A 20,729-nucleotide genomic window follows, 5' to 3' on the forward strand; every position below is an offset into this window, starting at 1 on the left:
ATACAAAAAATTCTTTGAAAGATATCCATAAATTAAAAACAATCATAGTACGCTTAAATAGTTACGTAAATATTATAAATGTAAGTATGTACAATCATGGTTTATCAAAGTTATATTACACTAAAGCAGTGGTGGGCAAAGTACGGCCCGCGGGCCATCTCCGGCCCGCGAATGGATTTTATCCGGCCCGCCGCCGGTCCTATGAAATAATTAGTATATGGACTATATGGCATTGGCCCACGGTTATCACAAATCAAAATAAATTTTGGCTACAATTCTGGCCCTCCACTTAAATTTCCCAAACTTTCTGGCCCCCCATGAAGAAAGTTTGCCCACCACTGCACTAAAGACACCTTCTTTCAGTTCAAGTTGAAGTGACTGTTTACCATCAGGCGAGCCGTATGCTTGTTTGCCACCGACGTGGTATTAAAGTTTGCCGTTGTCAAAGAGCGGATACTTTCAATTACTTAACCGCAAAACTTCACAATAGATAAATTAGGCCAAAATACTCAATATTTAATCAATCTATTTACTTCGATGCCTTAGTTTATCACATCGACCGACATTTAATTTATAGGTTTGTTCCGAATTACCTTCTCTATTTCAGTGCTAGGTAGATTAATTAGACCTACATGGCTGTAAGACCTGTAATATCACATCAAATACCAATAAGCAGTACGAGTAAGCCTATTACATGCTTAATCCCTTATACCAATTAGTGTCACAATTCCAGCTAAACTCCTTTATAACTAATCTTAATCTATAATTCAGTGTCGAAATCCAAATTGCTGGCGTAACGTAAAGCCAATGAAAATCACCTTTAACCCTAAACTGATTCCGTACCAAAGGTCGTTAAGGGAGTCAATGTAGCGGGCATCAGTACAACCTCAAGTGACTTAACTCAGTAAGGTTCAGTTAAGGTATACGTCCTTCTTTATTAGCATGGCTTCCGACTTCCGAGCGATTTATCTACCTTAGCAGCGCGCCATCTATTGAGCGTCGTTAAAAATGACAGCTTCATGTTTTTCGAAGCGTCAGCTTTAAATCACGCTCAAAAGGACGTATGTCACATGTTTCTTTACAGCTTAGTTCATAAACATGTACACATTTTTTCACCCTAGCCCATTGTATTAAGGTATAAAAGGGTATACGTATTATTAACCTTTACTGTATGAGAAGTCTTTTCAAGCAGGCTGGGGAGCATATCGGCCTCTTTTACATATTTTTCAATTTAGGAACGAAATCGACTGGCACGGTTTCTTATAAATAAAGACGCTCAGTTGACGAAGAACGACGTAAATACATATAGATCAGGATCTGTAGAAGAGTGTCGTATGCATAATTGTTAGACCGCAGTTTGACTTCTGATCCTTGTAGTAGGGCCCCTAGGCTACAAGAAACCTGATGTTGCCGGGCTGAAAAGTGGTGCCGCTCCCCCTACCACCCCCTTGAAAATCCCCTACAAAATGTTCATAGTCTTGAGCGATTCTAATGGTTTTATTTTATTTTTAATTAATTAATAACTTAATTGTGTTAAAATAAGCTGCTATAACATATACCGTGATATATAGAATAGTTTGTCGGAGCTGTTTTTGACGGCCGAGGCTTTGCGAGGTCATCAAGTAATAAGTTTTAGTAGCAGTTCAACGATGGATTAGTAAAATAATTTTCACACTACCTACAGGGAAGTTTAACCTATATTGGAAATTGGCCTAAGGTCTGTGCCCTCCGGTAGGGTGCCCAGAAAGCTGGCGGCGTTACCGATCTGAACGGCAACGCCAATGCATTGGGCGAGGTAAGCTCCAGCCTTCCGGACACCCGTTGCGTCTACATATTAGGCGCCTGGCCAACTCTTTATAAACGCTGTGCGCGCCTTGACCTCACAGCCCAATCGTCTCCACCGCAAACGGCTCAAACATGCAGCCGGTATCTAGGGCTGCATATTTGCGCCGCTTGAGATGCTCGGCCGCATCGGCAGCGGCGCCAACCCTGGAAGAGGTCCCATGAAGAAGGGACGGCGCGAGCGTATCCACGCACGTGGCGTCCCAGACGAGGGGTCGACCCAGCTTCCAGGGAACCATTGTCATGCCATGGCCTCTTCCCATCATAAATCTCTTGATTAAATACAAAAAATAAATTACATACTTACTTAGGTAGGTACTTAATGTGAGTTTTAGCATCAAAATTATCATGACAATTGACAGTGGTAATAATATTAGTACCACTTCATAAGTAGTGAGATTTCTCTCATAAATTGTGTTTATAATATTATCAGTAAAAAAAGAGCGCTCCACCTATTTTTGACTTTTTTATTATATTACAATAACGTCGTATAAGCAGTATTAGAACAGAAGAAATTATTTGAAAAACTTAAAGAAAAACTTACAAAAAGGTTAACCTGTATGGTCCTTATCATAATTTTGTTACCTGTATAGTTATTCAATAAAAACTAATATCGATTTAACTTCCCTGTAGTGTGTAAATTATTTTACTAGTCCATCTTTAAATGAACTGCTCCTAAAACTTATTACTTGACGACCTCGCTAAGACTCGGCCGTCAAACCAGCTCCGTCAAACTATTCTATATATCACGGTATATGTTATAGCAGCTTATTTTAACACGAATAAGTTATTAAAAATAAATTAAAACCATTAGAATCTTTCAAGACTATGAACATTTTATAGGGGATTTTCAAGGGGGTGGTAGGGGGAGTGGCACCACTTTTCAGCCCGGCAACATCAGGTTTCTTGTAGCCTAGGAGCCCTACTATAAGGATCAGAAGTCAAACTGCGGTCTAACAATTATGCATACGACACTCTTCTAGAGATCCCGATCTAATACATTTCATATGTATATTTTTTGTTTTTGCTTATTACGAAATAGATTTGGAGATTTTTACGTTGAAGATTTTGGGTGTAAATGATTTTAAAATTCATGCATTGCAACTCGTGTGACCCACTTGCTTATTGGATCGAGGTCTTGTTAGAAATTATGCTTACAAAATAAACCGGAGTTGATTTTACGAGCTTTAATATTAACTCATGAAATTTGCGAAGCAATAAATAGATTTTTATTCCTGATATCTTTGTCAAGTCCGAACTCTCAGATTAGGCAATATAAAAATTTGTCATCACTGAAATATAACATTTAAACCTATAAATTTAGAGTTCATAATGTAATCTTACACTGTACGCTATTCGGACACATGAAGACGTACATTGAATAGACGACAATCAATTTTAGTATCCTGCAACACATTTCAGAAATTCCTAAGAACCTCACGTCACAGGATCGACAGTGCATTGTACGTTAACGTCAATCAATTTTGACCCCTGAAACAATAGGTATAGAGTCTAAAGGGTCTTGTTAACATGGTCTTTGTGCAGCAACACTGAAGGCGTTCACGCTATGTTATACGCGCCCGTTACATAGATTAATGTCTGTGCCATCGAATGTGAAGAAAGATCTTTGTGGGAACCGCTTTTGGAAATGGAGTGAAATGCGCGATACACGGACGTAAAGGATAACGGACGACACATGACGATGGAATTATGTAAGTACATAGTTACAACCACTTAGGTACTTATACTGTATAATACCAGCCAATAAGAAAATAATCTAATTGGAAATAATGAAATTGAGAAAGCGTATCTACCAGAATCTACCTATTGCAAATTATATACTTAGTTCGATATCGTAAGTCGAATCTTATCGTTCTCAATTTGTCTTTTAAAATTGGCGAAAGGGATCAATTTGAAGGACTTGGAAGTACTTATTATACTTCCTTAGAATAGAATTAACATTGTTTAATTGAACTTTGCTGTTCCGTTTTTTGCTATCTTTTACTTCATTTTGCTTGCTATTTTTATTTTACTCAATTTTTTATTTTTACTAGGTATGATAAAATTTTGTCACAAAAAGATAGAATTCTACTCGTAAAGTTGGTGACATCGGTCCCAATTAAAATTTCTACTTAGAAATATAGTTGGTCAAGCAGATCCTGTTAGTAGAAAAAGGCGGAAGATTTGAAAAATGTAGGCGCGAACGGATATCGTCTCATAGAAAATTTGAATATCGGGCCTTTTTCCACTGACAAGATTTGCTTGACCATTACTATATGTACACAGTACACACAGTCATAATTCGTTAAAATGTGTGCATTTTTTTCTGCTAATATCAATATGTATTTAAAAAATTCAAATACTCGCTGAGAAAGAGTTAGAAGCTCGCCAATCTCCTCCCCCGTATGTCTCGCGTTATGCTCTCGTCCTTATTGTCTCTGACACTCCCTCACTATTTGATTTATAGATTTGTACTCCGACCGTCACCGAGCCTTATTAATGATTTTATTTAAACGCTAATGAACAAGTCGCGTTCAGGACAAGTGAAACTAATTTATCTGAAATGAAGAGTTATTTCAAGTTCATAATTAACTAGAGTTAAATTCGTCGTCAGTTCAAAATGTGATTTTTCATCGAGTCTTTTTTGTATCATATTTCATTAACTGTCATGGGGTGTAAGAGAACGCATGAACATCTTATATCCTTACCTCCTTAATTTGAGTTGGGCTATAAACTTTAAGCCACAACAAATTCAATAAAAATTGTTTTCTTAGTTTTACTAGCGGTTAAGGTGGTAAATTTACAGCATACATTTTGAAAAATGTTTTACATTAATCGCATACTTGGGGAACCCGACTCTATGCGATAATGATGACGTTCAGGTTTCCAAATATAGATTAAATAATATCAAGACTAAAAAAACAGAAAAACCTGCAACAGCACGAACTTCCGAAGCTTTGAGCTAACTTTACGTTTAAAAACCTACTTCATTGAAAAAACTGCTGCGCTGTTTGAAAAACTTCACGGGTTTCTATTTAACTTCGTAAAGTTCGCGCCAAGTCGCTAGTTAATACTAGAGATAACTCGTGAGTTTACAAAAGTGAAACTAAGATTTCAATTATATAAATAACACAGTGAAGTTTGTTATCACAAGTAACAATTGTTCCGCAAACTCTTTAAATGAGGAATTATCTGGGCTGATACTTTTCATCATTTATCGATGCTTTACTCAATCGAACCAGTCTTAGTTGGTCTTCGAATACAAATATGTATTTACGTTTCTATTAGAAATGATTCCAGTCTCATCTGATGTGTAAAGTAAGTATACCGGCCGGGCACAAAAGAAACTTTTTTATTTAGTAATAGGTATGTAGTACATGGTAGCCACCCTCACTTTGAAGAAACCTAGATCGTATTTACGAATATAATATGTTATTGTGTATGATGAGACACGACGAAATTAAAACTAAATTGCGTTGCTCTGAAAGAGAATATTTTATTAAGTACAAAGTACAAACAATGATATTTAAATAGTAACACAAACTGAAATAAATAAAACTCTTACCTGAAAGATAAACAACATTTAAAGCTAATATTCCATATTATCTTAGTATTTTAATCTACATATATGTATTTTCAATATCACTTATTTATTAATAGTTATTATGAAAAGATACTCGTAAATGTCATAGCTATAGATAATCAATCAATAATAGGCAACAAAAAGGCTTTATTTACACGAATAAGTACGTATAAATGGCATATCCTGTTCCTAAAACAGGATAATGGGGTTGTTAGTTTGTCCTGTTAACGATTTTAAGATCCGTAATAATTGTATCTGACAAAATTATTACGGATCTTAAAATCGTACTTCTCACGAAGCAAATAATTCGGCAAGCAACAGCAATAAATAGCTCCGCATCTTGAACGGAGTAATTGTGACGATGTTATCTAGCCTCATCTCGTCACGATATTAACAAGGTATTTATTGCCACTCTGAACTAAAAGATAAAAAGTTGATGACTTGGCGGATTTTTTCGTCGTATCCGTTTCTTGCTTCACTTTTACTTTGACAGTAATTAAGAGAATACTTATTTTAATTATGTACTAGTTGATTGGCGTAAATGCACTTGATTTCTAGCAAACGTACATGTTTCGGTTCGAATAATTAATTGAAATACAGAGCGGCTACCGCGAAAATCTAAATTCGCAAGTTGCGGGGATCTATCTCTTTTACTCCAACGAAGGCGTAATTAGAGTGACGAAAAATCCCCGCAATTTGCGAACTTCGATTTTCGCGGTTATAGCCCTGGTTGTCCAGTGGCAAATTTCCGATTTCAAATCCAAATAATTTTCGAACTTCTTTTTCGCGATTTCGGGGTTGGTCCCAGTAAAAGTTGCTCAGTATAATCTCAAAACCTCCTGGCAACGGGGATGTAGTTATTTTTTAGCCACCGTGTCTACCTATTTGGAAAATTATTCCGGGGTGGCAGACACTATTGCCGCATTGTGTCATTCGCTACTATGGGTATTGACTGTGCCTACATTGATATGAACTCGATCGTCGCTTTATCCAACTTCGGCAGTAAAAGCACAGTGTAAAAAGTAACAGTGGATCGACGCCTTTGATGTTTTCGTAAATGCCGACACCGCACCAAGAACACAATAGGGTTGTCACAGACTTTTACATAACTGCCCAAAAATTACAAACATTTCAAATAAGTCATTTCAAATAGCCCTGTAAGTAGTACCGAGCTACTAGCAATGGCGATGTATGCAGCTTGGGTGCGCGCGTCTCAACCCTCGCCCCTCGCAACCCGCATGATTGCCTTGTCTATAGACTATAGAGGGCCTACCGCAAACAACGTTCGACGTGTTGCCTCCCTGTCACACTTACGTACAAATTTACAAGTGCGAGTGAGAGGCATCACGTCGAACGTGGTTCGCGGTAGGCCCTCAGTACTACGAGCGGCAGGCGTACGGCGCTTGCACCTTCCCCGCCGCCCTTAGTCGTCCTACCCCGTCACCCCCGTACCGCGCAGGCGAGGACTCATTTAAGCGGTCGGTCTATAGCAGGTTCGTCGAAATACTGTATTGTTTTATAGACTGTGGCGTGGCAAAAGGCCGAAAACTCCAGAAACGTGATATAGAAAGCGAAGCGCAATCTAACGCACAATCGCACCTACAATGAAGCAAAACTTTTAATAAACGAAACTGAAAGTCAATGGAGGCTCTGTTATTGGCACGTGCTGTTTGGAACGGAGCGATCACTTTTGGGACGTGGCCAATGGGGCAGCGAGTAGCGGATTCGCACGCTTAGCCTTGACGCAGTCAACCGGAAAAAACATTCAATTTACAAGGTTGGTGTTTCTAGTTTGATAAAATCGGATTTTATAAAGACCCTACAAGGTTAAAAACGTGTGCCTGAAATCAAAATTAAAATATTAGAATCACTATTTAGTTATACTTATGAGCCTAGAGTGTCCCACTGTTAGGCAAAGGCTTCCCTCCTCCCTTTACACGTATCCCGATCTTGAGACGTCTCCCATCACTTCCTATCGAAGGCCTCAAGGTCATTTCGCCAACGCCGCCGAGGTTTGCCGCAACCCCGGGTTTGATGTGGAACCCAATTGTTTGTTATTTTAGCCCACCAGTCATCTGGCAAACGGCAAACGCGTGTCCCGCCCAGTCCCACTCAGAATCACAATCATGAATGAATGTTTTAGATTTGTAACTACATACTTATAAACTTATTTAAGTTAAATATTGAATGTAAGTAAGTACCTACTACTTTTATAAAGGCACCTGCATTAACAATCTGCAAAGTTTGGTGCCGCATATTAGTGAGGTCAGCTTTTCACTCCACTTTGCTTTTCCTTTGACATATAGTCTTTTAATAATTGACTGAACTAGGTTAGCAATGTATCTAAAAAACCCAACAATATAAAACAAAATATGAGAGTATGCAATCAAGACAATGTATGTATTAATTCTCGCTGTAAGTGTTGCCAAAGCCTTAAACCGATGCAATGGGTGAAAGTAGATTATTTTTATTTTGCACTATCAGAAAACGTGACGATTCGGAATGTTGATAATTGATTTGAAACGTGTTATAGATATTGTACAAATTAATATTTTTTATAACAAATAGGTAGTTAGTGAATTATTGTTTAGCAGAACCTATTTGCATAATGCAAATATTTGTATAATGCAAGTATTTGAAATATATTGATAATAGTTTATACCTATACGATTCATTTTTTTTTGTTGTTAAGAATAATGACATACGAAATCAACAGCAGCATCAAGGAATATAGGTTTTAAGACTAATGTCTTTTGTGTTTCAAAAAAATACAGTAAGGTTATTTTTAGGGGTCAAAACTAGGTGGGGATGGGAAGTATAGGTATACTTAGCTGATATTTCATAAATCCGAATAATAGACTCCTTTGCCTTTAACTTTCCAGAAAAGAAGTTTCAGCTTTTGTTTTTCTGAGTCTCTATGGCCCAATATTTATTTTCACGACCAAGTTATGACCAGAAATAAGTCATAATTTTATCCGAGGTTTCCATATAAGTACATGTTTCTCATAGTAATGATTTTTTGTATAGTTAACGATGGCAAACAACGATACGTCCCGGTTGATGGAAAAGGATTTCTATCGACGCGTGCAACAGTGGGGATTGCGGTCATTGCGGAGCTTTAAAAACCTGTAACCTGTACCTACACTCCTGTACCTAATAACCAAATAGCAAATATTTAATTCCATATATGTATGTATTAACATATCACGTCTATTAAACTCCTAAGTATCACGTTGCCAACGATAAATGTACCTACATAAACGTGCGATAACCCTTCCCGAATAATTTATGTACACAGCACTTTTGTTTTTTTATTGCATACGTACGATTTATGTCCCCAGCACATTCGTAAGGTCCTATTGGTACCAAGGTTCTTACGCCTCTATGATTTATACTGTGAACTCGAAAGAAGGTTCCGCCATCCAGTTTAATATCTTTGATTTACGGTAGAAACTACGCGCATAAGTGCCAGTTCGCCCGATGATATGTGGCGAGTGTGTTACGATTCACTTTTTTTTGTTGTTGAGAATAATGACATAGTGTGGCGGTTTTAATAACTGGCCTGTACAGCCGCCTTGGGCGAAGCTTTTACAATTTATTTTGTGAATTTTTAAGCGAGAGATCTTTGAGATTGCGCGATGATAATCCTAAATGTTGGGCTTCGTTGTTATTTGGCACTTTTTTTGCTTGAAATGACCCAGTTAGATGTAGATTTTGGATGGCGATAATTTGAGATGAATTCAATGTAATATGGGCTACGTATTCGATTGTTATCCTGTTTTTGGGTACAACTGGTACAAGGTTGGTTATTTCGCTATTTAAACCGATCGGTAATGATAAGGTTTACTGTATTTGCAGAACCGGTCAAAAATAATACTTCAGTGTGCCAAGTGCAATCACTTTGAGGTAATATTTTCTTCTTTCTGTAAGATTTTTTTACGTTTACATAATTTCTCATATTTTACAACAACAAACCAATCCATAATCTGTTAAAATTGTTGTATTTAAAGTTTTAATTTTAACTGTCTTTTAAAGCCGCGGTGAAACGTTTCCGGCGAAATAGTTTAAAATAAACCGTTTGCCCTTAATAACACTAGGCTAGAAAGTTGAATTACCTACCTAGAAACTTATGTCCACAAAAGATCCTATACGATTTTGAAATACCTACGTAGATACGACATTTTACTTCTAAATTACAGATCACTAACCCTATCCGCGTTGAAACAAGCCATTATAATTATACCTATTTGTTAAGGAAACGTGTAGCAATGGAATTACCACTGTCGTCTAGATGTTGGACTTTCTATATGCCATGTTAATTCATGCAATTATCTTACAACAATCGACTTACATGGGTCTGAGTGTTTCACTGGTTGACTTTAGGAAATCGTAGCTTTCTGGTATGATATTGTTAGTGCATGAAGGTTTGTTATGTTGACTATGAAATGTCATTTGTCTAAAGGATTACCTTCTTCAAACTCCGCATGTAGCACTTTGTCTCTGATCGCGTCTTTGTCGTTAAACTGTCAGGCCTCCCCCTTAGCAGAGAGTCACGGTAAGTTAGGAGGAGGCCCTTACCTTAGTACTCTCGTATTAAATTTCAAACACCAAAAAACCTCTCTAGGGGAACAAACATCCACACATACCAACTTTCCTATTATGATTTTTTTTATGTGAGCGTTGCAGTTAAGTAGTGTACCTATATAGGAATTGCCAAAGTATTAAGTGTTTGTGTTTTAGTGGATAACGATTTTCAAAATTAACCTGCTTTTAAATGCACCTTACACTTCTTAAACTAGTAGTTATACTAAATTCGTACAGGAGCGCCGATGTATGGTAACCGCAGTCGTCTTATGTGGTCCGTCTATGAGCTAAGTAATCAATGGTTTAAAGGTAACCCTTTAAGTGTTATGCGTAAAGGTTGCCACGATAGCCCATGGAAACATGTTCAATGAGACTTACAAATGTAAGATACATTCACAAAGGTGAAGACGGACATGATTTTCAAAATCAAGCGAGAGCTAGAACATTTTGAATGATTACAAAATTACATACCATTTGTAAATTGTAACTTTACGACATCTTTTTTTTAACGCCCAAAAAATTGGCTAACTGACAGTGGTGAATAAAATCAGACCGCCAAATGTCCCATAGAGTCTTAATTTCAGATTAAGATGATCAGTGGCCAATGTTTGATAGGCCCCTATGTTAAGGCCAGTCTTCTTAAGGATGACCCACGCTAGACCGGGCCGGGGCTTCCGGTGCTTCGTTTTCTATGGGAAGCACCACGTGATCACTGATCAGCCGTCATAAAAAATGACATATCGGACGCCTCGGCTTGTGCCCGGCCCGGTCTAGCGTGGCTCATACTTTATTCTGCAGCCACACTTAGGGCCACATGCACCATCCTACTAATCCGGGGATAAGCTGTTAAACCGATAACACAGTGTCAAATTGTACTGGTAACCATCGTAACTCCAGGTGGAACCGGTTAACACGGGATAGCGTAATGGTACAAGTGGCACTTATCCGGCTTGATCTTACCCCTTATGTGCTTATGTTCAAGGGACAGACGTGACATAAGATCTTGTGATCTGTCGTAACAAGATAAGTATAATTATAAATCCAATTAAATCAAGTCACTTATTTACTCACAAAAGAAAGCAAACAAGATCCGATACAGAGAATACACAGTTCATAATTGCTTTGAGAAAGTCTCCAAGTTATTAAGACAAATAATTGTTTTCTGTTACAATGAGAGCCATCGATTTGAGGGTTCGCTGTGCATGCCTGTTTGAAATCTCCTTCAAACTCAAACAAGAAAAACATTGTTATTACCAAATACAAACTTATGATGCAGCCCGTCAAATAAAAACTACGCGATTATCTGCTATAAGCCCTGGTAATAAGGTTGAAAGATCTTTTGCCCAGTTGTGGTATCTAAATCTTTAAACCAAAGAGCTCTTTGCTACATGACAGTTAGATTCTACAGCTTCACTATATTTTTCCTACGGTGTAAACAGAGAAATGTGAAGTTGTTTTAAAGAATGATTTACACTTTTCAAACTCCTACAGCTCGGATTGAAATCTTTATAAAATGCAGATGTCAACGTTTACTCTGATAACAATCATTGTTATCACAGCAGATTTAATTTGTAAGAATTTCGGGATGTTGACACAAATCAACTATGTGCAAAATCTTTCCGGAGATTAAATTCGGTTTAAAAGCCGAGATCAACAAAAGCGGAATTGTTTATTCAGAAGTGGCAAGGTACCTTCGAAAATGGCAAGACTAAAATAAACAAAAGACAAGCATAACCTATACTAAGCCTAAAGATAGAAGGAATTCGGTTCATATTCGGTTATTATGGTTTGTGAGAAATGGTACGTTTAATTTTGTATCGCATCGTAATCCTTTTTGTCATTTCGTGACGGCTGTCACTGTCAAAGTTGCCAATAATTGTTTACGTTCCCTCGAATGAGGACCGTAGATGGTGCCATTGTCTGAGCGTCTTTGTACTGAGTAAACATCGTAAATTATTGTCAATCTTAGTTTTGTCTAGGCCGAATGCCACACAAATAGATTGTTTGTATTTTAAGATGGTGATACATTACGATTATATTATATGTAATATAAGGTTAAATTTTTAGGTTAGGCCGGCTCTATCCTACAAATAATACTTACTTGAATCTTGGAAATAGGCTCCATGTTTCAGATTGTGTTGTATTTATTTTATAACCCAAAAATTACGATAAATGTGCTGTTGGAATGATGTCCGTATACACATTGATGTTTCATATTTTTCACAAATATGAAAGACACATCACTCTTTATCTTGTTCCACAAGTATTTAATCTAAACCAAACTACAAGTAACAAGTACAAAATAGGAAATAACTCTGCACACATAAATATGCACCCTGCAAATAAACTACAATAACAATATAAATTAAGTATGTACATAGTTGCAACTACTCGATATCTAATATACAGTAACCTTGATATTATATACCACTCGCCATATAGTAACCCCCTTAACATACTCTGTCATATCAAAAGGCTAACCATATGCTTCGTATAATGACAGCTTTTTATTAAAAAACCAAGGCCTTCACTTCCCATTTGACAACTGTCACAATCACACGTATCAATTTGAGTTCAATATGACTATAATTTCGGACCATTAACATTGTCACACTCACGGTGTCAGGCATGTCATCTGTAATTCCTGTCATTTGTGTCAGCTTTGTCACCCAACAACAACATATGGCTAAAGATGGTAACTAGTAATTTGGCTGTGATAAAAGAACGAACAATGGTACTTAGAGAGACTGATGTTTAAAACTAAGTACCAAATATTTGTAGTTTTTTTGTGCATAAGGTTTTTTATTGATTTACCTACGAAAAGCAAATGGAATATAAAAAAACTGTACCTAGTATAAGGTGAATACAGAAAATAAATTCGAAAACTTATAATATGTATAAACGTTTTGCTTCTTGTTTTCATGGATCTTTTTATGTCTATATTACCTTTTTAATGCACACAAATTTCATTACATTTTTATCACCCTAGACCACTCAAGTGTAAAAAAATTGTTTACAAAAGCAACAGATTACTTATCCGTAGTATCATGTGACATTTTCAATCATAAATCAAAAAGCCGTGAAAGGTCGGGCACTGAGCTTCGGTCAATAGAGATAAAAAATATATATAAACAAAAAACTGGATGATATCGTGGACATTGTATTTTTGATAATTACTTTTTCAATAATTCTGTACAAATAGATAGACAAAACACTATTCGATACCGGGGGGGCTAGGTAAGCTAATAGTACATCGACAAACGCCAGCCGAAAAAATATCTATCGGGATGACAGATGCTACGAAAGGTCACGTGATTATTTCCATACATTATTTAACTTTCGATCTTCGTTTTCTATCAACTGTTACCATCTTGGCTAGGTCTCAAATACCTACAGTGTATCTGATAAACATTTTCAAAAGTGAAGAGAATTTTGACATATTTTTTAACAACTAAACACCAACCAAAATATTCATAAACAACTGTCTTGGCAATGCAGAGACAGATTTGTACTTTAAAATTCTGTTTCATGACGTCCTGTTGACGACTATTGGACTTATTGATCTCAGTACAAACAATCTGCACACCAATTAATCGCATCTTACAAATTGCTTCAGATCAAGCTCCCTAACGCCGAGGTCGGCGGTAGGCCAGAAACCACCGAGGCAACGCCAACGTCTATTCTTAGCTAGCCACGAAATGTACGTTACTGTCTCAAAAGATTTATACCCAAACACGCCGTAATCTCGTCTCGTGGGCGGGGACGCATTTGTTCCAAAGACTCACCCTTGTTGCGTTGAGTATATTCGGTTAAAACATCCTTGATAAGCAAGGGTCCGACCTCCATATTCGACGATAAGGGAAAAATATGTTAATTCACTCGCTCCAAAACCCGATATGACCTACTAAGTGATTGGGTTGCTTATGGTTATCCCTGCGCGTGTAGAATAGAAACCTGTCCCAACTCACTCCAAATTTGAACCAATGTTTACAAATTACTTAAAGCAAACGATAATTCAGCCTGCCCAATGCATCCTAAAATAATAGTTTCAAATATATTCCAATTACCAAAACTTCCTCTGGCAATATACGAAAGCGGTAAAAAAACTAAAATTAATGACGAAAAGAGGCATCCGGTTCATTTATTCCACAAATAAAGATTTATAACAAGGATTTAGTTATCATGAATAAAATAATGTTCCTAGCTAAATTAAATAACCAAATGGACGCCATAAAAACTAAGAAAGTGGGTCAAATTGTTCGCGAAATAAATCCACTTAGGGATGCAAAATATTGCCGAAATGGATGCCTTTTCTCACAATATGGCGCCACTAGAATTTCCATCTTTTATGAAATATTACGGATTACGTCGACGGCCGTTTCATAAAATCTAATTTTAATTAAAAAATAAGCAAACTGTAATTAATTCCGCCGGTCTCTTCGCGGATACAATGGTGTACAAATTAAACACTTACAGCCGGAACTGCCGGATAAATTTGGTCGACTGTACGTCTTTAGTATTTATTTTTCCTTTGAAAATTACAATGAAAGAATTAATTTTCCTTTACAATTTCCTTTGCTTTTTAATTATTGCTTTTTTTCCGTTGAATAAATTAAGAATTCTTATTTTGAGGTGAATTTTTTGGGTGAGGCGTTGTCGACCACTGAATCCGAGTATCGCGCCGTCGTCGGATAAACTCATTCCAAGCTTAATAAACTTAAAACGAGTCAATTCCGATGGGCTCGCGGCGATGTTATTTTATTTGTTGGTCGTATCGCTCTAAAATAATTAGAATGGGAATTTATAGATGTCATCGGCGTCTTCGGCGAGGCGTGATTTAGGTGCGAGCGGGGTTCCGCATTGTTTAAATAGAACGATCCGATCGCGTCGCCTCTTATCTACTCAAGCGATATCTCCGATACAGTTAACTTAAGATTTTCACATTAAATAGATTAAGTGGATAATGAAGTCACGTTTAAAACTGTTTTCGATGTTGGAATACTATACTGTTTTCGAAATATTTTATATTTGCAAGTTTTTTTTATCGTTAAGTTGCGATGAAGTGATGTGGTTTTTCAACTAGTTTTTTTAAATGTTAGGAATTTTCAAATCGATGTAAATTGTGGAGCTATTAATAAATATCCCAAGAATCTGATAGGAAATATTTTGTACCTACTTTGATTTCTTCTTCTATTTTACAAGAACCTGTTTCTCATCCACGCGCGTATTCATAATAACAAAAGTGGCCCCGACTTCAACCAGAAATATGTTATTATGTTACCGTGACACTATTTTCGCTTAGCCAATTATACACGTCAGTTGCAACGTATTGATTGCAGGTTCTATACATCTAATAACCGCTACAAATGGTTCAAACAAAGCACCATTATTATAATTGCTTGCTGAACAAGGAAGATTTGACTACCGTGCGGAACCAGTATTAAGAGTCTTCTTTTGTTTCGTGGTTTTTGTTCTGATCTAAAGGCCAAGTTACTTTGGTTTTCCTACGAACTCGTCTTACCTGTGTTATTTTAAACAGTCTCGATAATAACACGCCCTACCGACACTGTCCGAAACAAGTTGTGAATATTTTATAGAATCGATAGGCGACGTGGGCCCAAAGTAAATTGATGGAACAAAAATACAACCTACTTTTATACGAGTAAGTATTCTGAGCTATTTCTGCGCGTAAACAGGAATCGATTATTTATATCGTTAAAAATGCTATTGGAAAAAATGTTTTATTATTAAATGAGATAAATATAAATGCCAAGTAGGACTCCAAGTAGGATTTAGAATCAAGTTGTTAGGTAAAATTACCGATATTGCGAATAGTGTTTGTATTCTTCATTCTCACGATAGTCAAGTTAGATAAAAATGCTTGTGCATCATATTGTATTTCATAATTGCGGGAAAATATTATAATGAAAACGCTTTTTAAAAACAAGTTTAATGATAAGTTTAAAACTAAGTTTATTTAATGTTTTCATTAAAAGGTCAAATTAGTAGTAGCTATTATGTTTATTTTGAGTATGGTTAGATTGCAAAATTTGGCATTTCCTTTCTAATTTGTGTAAGTAACCTGTTTATAACCCGCTGTGAGTATTTAATTCAGATTCGCAGGTAATCGTTAACTAGGCCTGCTAAGGTAAGTTAGGCGATAACAATTGTTGAATTTATATGACACCAATAGACTAAGTAAATTGAAGTTAGGTGTATTGGATTCACTTTGAAAACAAGATGCCTTGGTAAGCGTTGCAATAGCGCAAGTGTTGCCAAAGTATGAAATGCTTCTGGGTTAGTAGATATAAGTGATTATCAAAATTACATCTGTCCTCGAACCCCAATGCACCTTAAATTCAATTAATGAAAAGTTTTATTTACTCATATTATATTAAAATACGCTCTCAAAACTTCACTTTAATCTTTCCATTTCTAGATAAGGGAGAAATTCAGACGTAAAGCAGTTTCATTAGCTTATAATAAGGGAGAAATTGAGACCTAAAATTCATCTGCTTCTCGTATATTCTACAAACGCGTCGACTCCGGAACTACTGAATCAGATAGCAATCTTTCAAAATGACAAATGTCCCTCACAGTCTCTTATTTATCGGCCGTGTTCCTTGTAAAATTAACTGGATTGGAATAAAGTAAGATGGCGTATTAATCAATCCCTTTCTAACAAATCGTTGGTGTGTGCCGATGATTTTCGGAGAGGAATCCGTTTTTTCGGGAATAATTTTATGTTCAGCTGCTCTGAAAGATTTTTGTGTGCTTTGTGAGTTATTTCTGTTGAAATGTTGTTTATATTTTCGTCGAGAGACTTTTCTTAATTAGGGGTATTTATTAAACGTCCACAAACCGTTTGAAATAATAACAATATTTGCTTTTAACGAGATATGAACCATGGATAGGCCCCACTTTATAATCGCGTAGCCATAAATCGTCATGCTACTCGTAATTGCTAACTGTCCCGTTCTATAACCTTAAACATTAGTATACCACGAAAAAAAGGATGACTCACTCTAGACCGGGCCGTGCCAGGGCCGAGGCGTCCAACATGTAATTTTCTATGACGGCTGATCGGTGATCACGTGGTGCTTTCCATAGAAAACAAAGCCCTGGAGGCGCCGGCCCGGCCCCGGCACGGTCTAGCGTCAGTCATCCTTAAAGCTCTTACATTTATTATCATTTACAGTCTCCTTCCATTTTATGACAAACATGATTTGATTACAAACAAATAACATATCCAAAACGTTTTTATTCTGGCGTATTTACAGAGGGCTACCGCGAACCACGTTCGAAGTGTTGCCTCCCTGTCACACTTGCGTACGAATTTACAAGTGTGACAGGAAGGCAAGACTTCGAACGTGGTTTGCGGTAGGCCCTCTGGTCCGTCCATAACAAACATAAAAGTTATAGGTTGCGAGCGCCCTTAGCTTTAGGCGCGCCGCAAGCGGATTACTGACATTACTCATGACTACCGTCGGCCGGGCCGAGAATCGAACGAGCAATGGAAATGTGTACATATTTATAGGCAGGTGTCTTTTTATCGTTTAAGCCTCGATTTGCATTAAAGGTAAACTTGAACAACATTGCCAACTATTCGTCGTCGCCTTTCTCCTATAATCTCTAATAGGAGTGACTGCAGATTCTATGGGGCAGAATTTATTGACAGGCAGAGAGTTCCTATATCGATAACTTAAACTATCGGTACTTTTCTTTAATACTAAGTGGTCGCCCCCAGTTTCGTTTGTAGTATTATTTCGGGATCGAAGATAAACTTTACACACACACGAAGCGCTGGTGGCCTAGCGGTAAGAGCGTGCGACTTTCAATCCGGAGGTCGTGGGTTCAAACCCCGGCTCGTACCAATGAGTTTTTCGGAACTTATGTACGAATTATCATTTGATATTTGCCAGTCGCTTTTCGGTGAAGGAAAACATCGTGAGGAAACCGGACTAATCCCAATAAGGCCTAGTTTCCCCTCTGGGTTGGAAGGTCAGATGGCAGTCGCTTTCGTAAAAACTAGTGCCTACGTCAAATCATGGGATTAGTTGTCAAGCGGACCCCAGGCTCCCATGAGCCGTGGCAAAATGCCGGGATAACGCCAGGAAGAAGAAGAAGAAGATAAACTTTACACAAAAACAAATTATAAGATCGCTAGGTTAAAAACAATGACGATGAGTGAAATTTCAATAATCCCTCCCAAATAAATATAGGTAAGTTGGGTGTTTAAACCGACAAGAAAACACCATGTTTCATCTGACCCCAAACACTTAGTCCAAAACCCTACACTCAATAAAAGTGAGCAACATACTCAGCTTTATTGATTGCATCTACAGGGTCCCACTTATCCAGGGAATAAACGAAATGTGTGAGCAAAGAGGTTTCCCTGACCTTTGATTGTTTGCGATACGTTACTGTGAAACATTTGCGGGAACCCGTGATTTCTTATGATTTATTTATTCCCATTGCAATACAATCCGTTACGTGTTTGGTGATTTTAGAAACTGACGTATTACCGGTTTGTGCAGCTTGGAGTGTTCCGTACTTTTTAGTATTTGTTGTTATAGCGGCAACAGAAATACATCATTTGTGAAAATTTCAACTGTCTAGCTGTCACGGTTCATGAGATACAGCCTGGCGACAGACAGACGGACTGACAGACGGGCAGACGGACAGTTGAGTAGTAATAAGGTCCCGTTTTTACCCTTTGGGTTCCGTACCCACCCTACCCACCTAACTAACCCTAAAAATTATGGTTTTTGATTTGGCAAAGCGTATTTACCGCGTCAAAAATAAATCTCAATATATTGCTAAATATATATGCTAAATATATATGCTAAATTGGAATTATAGGTACCGATTACAAAGCAAAACAGTAAATATTTGAAATGTGCTAAATAGTACTCTTCTTTGTCCTCGCCTTGTCCCATTTCAGTTGGGGTCGGCTCTCCTAATCAATCTTCGCCAGGCCATTCTATCCTGGGTCGTCTGTGGATCTAATTGGGCTGACTTTAGATCTTGGTTTATTTTAGATGTCCACGTGTCTCGGGGCCTGCCTCGTCCTCTCGGTCCGGTTTCAATGTCAAGCACTGTTCTCGTCATGTGCTCTTTTGGGCGTCTCATTACATGGCCGTACCACCTCAATCTCGACTCACATATTTTCTCCTGAATTGGTCTTACTCGGAAGGTACCGCGTATGTACTCGTTTCTTACTTTGTCGAGCAGAGTAACGCCTCCTGACCATCGCAGCATTTTCATTTCTGCTACGTGCAGTTGATCTTCGTGCTTCTTTTTAAGGGGCCAACATTCAGCACCATATAGCAAGGCTGGTCTGACCGCAGTCTTGTAGACTTTTCCCTTTACCGGAATAGGCATCTTGGGGTCGCATAATATGCCTGTAAGTTCTCTCCACTTTATCCATCCGGTACTGATGCGGTTCGAGACGTCGGGTTCTATGGTTCCATCGCTTGCCAGAATAGAACCGAGGTATTTAAAGGACGTAACCTTTGATAGAGGGGTGCCCTGCCAGACAGACGGACTGACAGACGGGCAGACGGACAGTTGAGTAGTAATAAGGTCCCGTTTTTACCCTTTGGGTTCCGTACCCACCCTACCCACCTAACTAACCCTAAAAATTATGGTTTTTGATTTGGCAAAGCGTATTTACCGCGTCAAAAATAAATCTCAATATATTGCTAAATATATATGCTAAATTGGAATTATAGGTACCGATTACAAAGCAAAACAGTAAATATTTGAAATGTGCTAAATAGTACATGAACCGAAAATGTCAGCCAATGAAGCGAAACGTAGATATCAATTGAAACAATACACAACACCGCTTTGTGTCGACGTTCTGTCGATAGCATAGATTACCTCAAATAGACTCTTCATTATGAAGAATATCTAACTCGCGCTCATTAAACAGACACGCTCGTCGCTAATACAGCCGTAAAAGAAATGAAATGAAAAGAATTTATTTGACACAACAATCAACAAAGAGCCACATTTTTAGCAGCTCCAGCACGTAAAGGCTCTCTTTTTCTTCCAAAAACTGGTGAGAAAGTTGTATTTTAATAGCAAAAAGATGCAAATAGAAATATTATTATTTATTTAATACACCAATTAAATAAAACTACAGTACAGAGAGATCTTTTACAGACAACCTGACTACGAGTATACAACAGAAATTATTGGTAAATTGAATAATTTAAACAGTTTAAACTTAGGTAATATTGTTTAATATACCAACTTGGCAAATAATTAACGCGGTGATTTTTAAAAGAAGGTCAAAAAAAAGAAGCTGAATTTTAGAATAAAACGAGTAAATAGGTATATTATACTTTTATACACTAAACCACCGACCACACTGTTAACTGTCCATCGGTGCACCTTATGCCTTTTGTAATAAGGTCCACCGATGCACAGTTAAGTATTGCTGTTTGTATATAAATTAAACCAACTTCATGCAGTCAAGCCTGAACCAGTATGTAGCTGACCATAATATGTAACTTCTTATATACCGCCTCACATAAACGGTATACCAAGGGGTATATGACAATTGTATTAAACGCCAAACGAAACGAAAAAAATAGCAGGATGACAAATGCTACGGAAAGTCTCGTAACTATATCCATACATTCGATTGGCCTTTTCTATGTATAAGGGCCCATATCTCGAACGGTATTAGACTAATATTATTAGTCTACAA

The sequence above is a fragment of the Cydia fagiglandana genome, chromosome 10 (genome assembly GCF_963556715.1).
Source record: "Cydia fagiglandana chromosome 10, ilCydFagi1.1, whole genome shotgun sequence".
Taxonomy (NCBI): Eukaryota; Metazoa; Arthropoda; class Insecta; order Lepidoptera; family Tortricidae; genus Cydia; species Cydia fagiglandana.